The 6,408-nt window shown below is 42.9% G+C and overlaps 1 non-coding gene across 1 annotated transcript; it reads left to right on the top strand.

The window, feature by feature from the left end:
- Window positions 1-2,103: 2,103 nt before the first annotated feature.
- Window positions 2,104-2,178, top strand: Trnat-ugu. Its single transcript has one exon. It is a non-coding gene; the product is annotated as a tRNA-Thr (tRNA).
- Window positions 2,179-6,408: the final 4,230 nt, after the last annotated feature.

The following is a 6,408-nucleotide window of genomic DNA, read 5'->3' on the forward strand; positions in this document are numbered from 1 at the left end:
GGCATAACTCAAAACGTCGCTGTCAGCGATGCCTCCGGCTGTGGCCATGACAGTGCAGCAGCGCAGCTAACAATACCGTGAAGGCGGCCGTGACCTGCCTATAGCGAGTGGCTGGCTCTCTGCTCCGGTGGCGGCTCTCTCGTGACTCAGGGCAGGCAGCCCCATCCCGTGGTCAAACAGGAGACCCCGTACTGCATTCCAGGATGTTGCTCCGGGTGTCACACCCTTGTGGTGTTGGCTGTGACACTGAGACGAGAATATTTTATTACACGAAGGTTGAGCACTTATACGGTCCAGACTATTTTAGTTCAGGGCCCGAGGTACATACTCTAAACACTTCTGTGGTGGCAAGTGAGGAAAGGCTTCCGTCCGTCCACTAGCGTATTGCAGCGTCGGCTGTTGCTATACCGCACCCAGCTGGCTCTACTTCGCCATGCCTGTCGGCCGTGTTTTACTTCGCAACACGTAACACTCTTGCCTACCTACGGCTGGCTCTGTTGTAACTCAGTTCTGCTCTGGCGTACTTTTTGATTGAATACAGTCGATATGCTACATTGGCCTCGTTTTCTATTGAGACCTCCTCCCTCGACCAACCCTTCTGGCCCTGTTTCGCCTCTTAAGAACTTCTCTAACAATTGGTTTCCTTAACCCAGCGCTTAATCTTACACATTTCTACAGGGCCCCTTGCCCTGCTCCTTAATTCGAACACCTTGAAACTTATTCCATTATTAGGCTTCTTTCACAATAACTTGTAACTCACTGTTCCAAACTTATTAGCTAAAATTAATCAGTTATCCTTAACACTATCCCTTTGTGAGTTCATCTTCCTTCTGCTGCTTTTATGCTCAGTGGCGCCAACGGAATCTGAATGACGGCTGGGCCCAAACTCATTGTTGTGCTTCATCTTCTACATACCAAAATAAGGCCTGTTCTCAGCAGAACAAGCGTCACTGCGGTGGTTGGTATGACAATTATCAGTGTCGTCTCCTTCTGGTACTGATTCTCCCGACATAAATTTACATGCTGTTCTAAGGTTCCCAGGGATACTCACCCCTCCTGCTGGTTCAGAAGCGTGTTTGTAGACTGCATTAAGTTTGACCCTATAGTTTGGTTTAAGCTGTTAGATTTGCGACAGGTAGCACATCCATGGGGCTGCTGTGGCCAATACAAACGAGACTGCGAAATATACAGCTGAGTTATTCCTCAAATCGTGGCGGGCAGATGGAAAGTAAGCTCCATTATCTCGCATGCTGTTCCGTTGAATAACAAAGCACTCTCGTTTAATTCTAAACTCTTTGCTCACGTAAGCTTCCCCTGCTCGAAACAGCTAGCCACTACTACCATCTTGTAAAAGGCAGAGTACAACCAATGTGCCTCTAACTGTCGGAAGTACAATTTCGGCTCGATCACTTCTTTGTGCATTCTCTTACCTCCTTTTGTTCCATTAGCAACTTCACTGTGCGGGAATCCTGCCCTCCCTCTTATTGCTGTATTTGGACAGACTGTGCTTTTGCCTCGGTAGCTTTGTTGTAGCTTTGCTTCCCCCATTTCTCGTATCTTCCCCAGTCTTTTGCAATTGATAATAGTTGCTGCGTCTTTACTCTTACAAATTTCTTCATTATCCCCCACCTGACGGGATACACATGAATTACGTAGCACTAGTAAAGTACTTGTTTCCCTGCTGTAGGTATAGAAAAGTAAACTTTTGCTCCATCAGTTCTCACTGATACTGTGGCTACCTTGAAACAAAAAGGTAAGTTTTTGTGCTCAAACTCTACAACCAACCTCGGCTCCAGCGTTAGAGCAATCTGTACTTTCCATAAATACTCTAAACACTATATATATACTAAGATGGTATCTGTTCTTTCGGACATACCATCTTAGTATATATATAGTTAAGGCTCACCGGCCACTTGACCATCTTCTTCTTCTGTGCGAATGCACAAACAGTGTCCGAACTCTTACGGGAATCGGCAACGCGCCGCGAGTAATGAGTTTAATTGGCGGGGGCACTACGAATGTAGTGCGGGACAATATGTTGAGAATGTGAGTTTCGCGGGAGGCGTGCCAGTGATAAATCCCTGCAGTCGCGCTATGGTCTGTGTCCTCGGTAGCTCAGATGGATAGAGCGCCTGCCATGTAAGCAGGAGATCCCGGGTTCGAGTCCCGGTCAGGGCACACATTTTCATCTGTCCCCGTTGACACATGTCAACGCCTGTAAGCCGCTTAAGGGTGTTCATTTCATTGTAATTTCACTCTTAATACTGCTCTGGGACTAGTTTACCCTATGTGACCTCTTACAGCCTGCTGCGTAGCGTCGTGTAGTTCTGTTACTTTCCCTTGTGCTTCCCAAACACTATTTTCTACAGGCTGCAACCATTTTGTTATTACTACTTACCTGCCGAAGACTTCTACTTTGGTTCATAGTTCCCTGATATTCTGATTAACTGTCTCTTCTGCAGCTGTGGCATACCGCTCTACTTCTCCAGTCCCTTGTAGTAGTCGCGTGTTATGTAAAGCGCCTTTCTCTAAACTTGCGTTCTGCGTAGTGTGCCAATCACTCACGGCTTTGTTCCCTTTTGCTCACTCCTTAACCTCTTCTACGGTGTCGCTCATCTTTCGAATGTCTTCCTCATCAGCAGGGCAAAATATCGTTTTCATAAGCCGACCTCCACCGACAATCCAACTCCTCTTCCTTCGTGTACGTGGAATAAACATCACTCCTTAATTTCTCGTATCCCCATGTACTCTCTCACATACCCGGCCCTTCCTTTGATTATTCCATGCCTTTACGTTACCTGGCGGAATTTGCCGAATGCTCCTTCCAATTTTCTCACCTCGCTACGCATCTCCCATGCGTTGAATACCACCTATATCACTCAGCCATGACTTGTGATGACCACGTCTTCCTGCTTGGCGAAGAGCACTCTTCCTTCCAAGTGCTGGTTCCGTAAAGCTTCACCTCGACGAAGATCAATGGTCCTGCTATGAAACGCACCATCTCGCCTTCTCTACACCTCACCTACGGGTAGGAACATTATTACTTTTCACCCCCTTTTTCCGGTCCGTATGTCATATCCCTGGAATAATTTCAGGACTCCTTTGAAAAAGTTTTAGCTGCTATACGTGTACAGTTGTCGTTCTCGTTGACAGCTGAATCTTGACATTTACTGGCGACATGGTCTCTGCCACTTGGTATGGCTGCTGGTACTTTCGAAAAACTATTTTATCTTCCCTTCGGAGTATTCGAAGTTGATAACATCACCAACTTACCAAACTTATACTGTGGCATTCTTGCCGTACGGCCCACAGCTTCTTCCTGTTTCTCCAGTGCCCGTGTGTTTGCCCTCCGTACTCTGTTCCAAGTTTCCCTAATCATCTGGCAAATTATTTAATATACTCTCAAGTCTTCCCTTTCTTTGTTTTCAAAAAAAGTCGAAAGGTGATGGCATTTTACGACCAAATACTGCTTCATATGGCGATAATCCTATATTCGTATGCTGCTTTGAGTTGTAGGCGGAGACTAAGTACTTAAAATAGACATCCCAGTTGGTGTGATGTGAGTCAACTCAGTATCCAAGTATCTTCCCGAATGTCCTCTGCACTCTTTCACTTCTTCCATTGCCTTATGGATGGAGAGGACTCGTCCTTAACTTCTTCACATTCAACAACTTACACAATCGAAGGGTTGTGCCAGAAATAACAACAAACCACTCTCCAAGCAATTTACAGTTTTGTCTGTGGTTATGTTTTTAACCAACAGGTGTCTTTATCTGCATATCTTTTGGTGACATCTGGTGACCAAAGAAGTAATTATAAGTCAGTGTTATTCTCTGCTATACCGTATCATTAACAAAAATTGTAGAGAGATGAACACAAACCACAGTAAACTGGCATGAGTTAAGAAGACGCTGTTGTTTGCATCTAAAAAAAAATAAAGATTTAAGCATTACTTATGCTTCAACAGAGAGTGATATTGATTTTTCTGATAGCGGAAGTTCATGGAATCGTGAAACCACTGAATCAGATCCAGAATTTGAGCAGGTACAGTATATTTTTACTGACTTGTTTGGACATAACCTTAGGTGCCTTATAACTTTGTCTTCAAACATATGTGTAACATTTACTCAGATGCAGTAAAATAAAACTGAACAGAAGTAAGAGGCTTAAATTGTATTACATATGTACATATATAGACTGAAACAAGAAGTAACTTAAAGTATGAACATTAGTATACTTTAAATAGAGACTTGAAAAGTCACATTAATTTTTCGTCCCTTGTGATTATCTCTCTGTTAAATATGGCAATGTTGATTTTCTTCTGTAGGTTACTCCAAAAACCAGAGAAAGCGAATTGACATCACGTCCAAAAAGCAGGAAAATAAATGCAAATGTCACAACTTGGTCCCGGGCTAAATGCAAAAAGAGAATAAATGAAGGAAGAGATTATGTATCAGATAAAACCTCTAAAAAAACAGCAGCGATATCCATGGGAAAATTGTGCTCGTTTTCAAAGAAGTGTTCCAAAAAAATTGGAGATGAAGACTCCATTTCTGATGTATTTTGGGATTTGGATGATTTTAAAGGTCAGAATGCATACCTCATGTGTCTAATGAAAGTGGCTGAAGTTGGTTGGTTGGTTGATTCGGAACAGCAGACCAAACGGCGAGGTCGTCGGTCTCATCCGTTAGGGAAGAATGGGGAAGGAAATCGGCCGTGTCCTTTCACAAGAACCAATCCGCCATTTACCTGAAGCTATTTAGGGAAATCAGGATGGCCAGACGCTGGTTTGAGCCGTCGTCTTCACGAATGCGAGTCCAGTGAGCGAACCACAGCGCTACCTGGCTCGGTAATGGTTGAAGCAAAGAGAAGGTCAGAAAGCAGAGCTCAGAGTATTTTAATACAATATTTATTGATCGTAATGAGATGATTTAAACGAAGCAGTTCTCATATGTATAATTAATACTCTCAATTTATTTCAGGTACCCAAAAAAGAGCCGGCCGAAGTGGCCGTGCGGTTAAAGGCGCTGCAGTCTGGAACCGCAAGACTGCTACGGTCGCAGGTTCGAATCCTGCCTCGGGCATGGATGTTTGTGATGTCCTTAGGTTAGTTAGGTTTAACTAGTTCTAAGTTCTAGGGGACTAATGACCTCAGCAGTTGAGTTCCATAGTGCTCAGAGCCATTTGAACCCAAAAAAGAGAAACCATGAAGTTTCTTTCAGGAGAGTTACATTCCAATACCAAATTCGTAGCAAAGGCGTGCTAACAGATGTCTGCAAACAGACGTTTTTAAACATCCATGGTATAAGGAGTCATATCGGAAGAATTCGGAATCTACACAAACGACTCAAAAGTGGCTGCCCTACTTCAAAACTAGATTAGAGAGGTGAAGTAAATATTTGTAACATTACATACTATGAGTAAAATTTTCTATGTCGTTAGTTATTATCCCAAAAATACTGTTTGTTTAGAAAGTATTATTTTATATTTTGTTACGGGTAAACACGCACACCATCCTCATACATGCAAAGAAGGCAGCAAAAAGGGTGTTAAGAGATTTTCTGAACAGTATTCCAGCCATCACAGTAGGTCAGAAAATCCTAGTAAGCAGTATTTTGGCTGTGAAATGAATGTTCCTGTTCTATACAAGAAATTCTACCTTGATTATAGCACTGTGTTTCAGAAGGAAGTTCAGAAAGAAGTTTGACACTGAATTCAGTAGTGGCTTTAAATTACCAAGGTCAGACACAGTTGGTAAGAGTGATTACTTTGCAAAACAGTTAGATGACGCAAGATCTGTGTTTGCTTCTGAAGAAGAAATTAAGAAAACTAAGGTAGAAGGAGATGTCCACAAAAAAGCGGAATTGGGACAACCGGAAATAATACAACCAAGTGAAATGGCAAAGAAAGACAGAAACGTCTGAGTTACTCATGTTGACAGCTGTTCTTGATTCGAATTTTGGAATATTTATTTCTGCTTCTTTCGTGAAGGAATTTCGGAAGGCTGTGTTTAGTAACTCTACTTTGGCAGCACTGTCGTCGACAGTATTTCCACTGCTATCGCGCAGAGAACCTATTGATTAGAGATGGGCAAACTGAACACGTAACTGTTTCGAAACAAATGAAACAGTACAACGTAATGTTTCGATACGATGTTTCGAAACAGTGAAACAGTTTGTGTTTTGTAATCTAATAAACCTGCACATTTTATCATCTTGAATGTCTACTGTATAAGTGTTGTTGTTGTTGTGGTCTTCAGTCCTGAGACTGGATTGATGCAGCTCTCCATGCTACTCTATCCTGTGCAAGCTTCTTCATCTCCCAGTACCTACTGCAACCTACATCCTTCTGAATCTGCTTAGTGTATTCATCTCTTGGTCTCCCTCTACGATTTTTACCCTCCACGCT

The sequence above is a fragment of the Schistocerca piceifrons genome, chromosome 2 (genome assembly GCF_021461385.2).
Source record: "Schistocerca piceifrons isolate TAMUIC-IGC-003096 chromosome 2, iqSchPice1.1, whole genome shotgun sequence".
In the NCBI taxonomy this organism is placed as follows: domain Eukaryota; kingdom Metazoa; phylum Arthropoda; class Insecta; order Orthoptera; family Acrididae; genus Schistocerca; species Schistocerca piceifrons.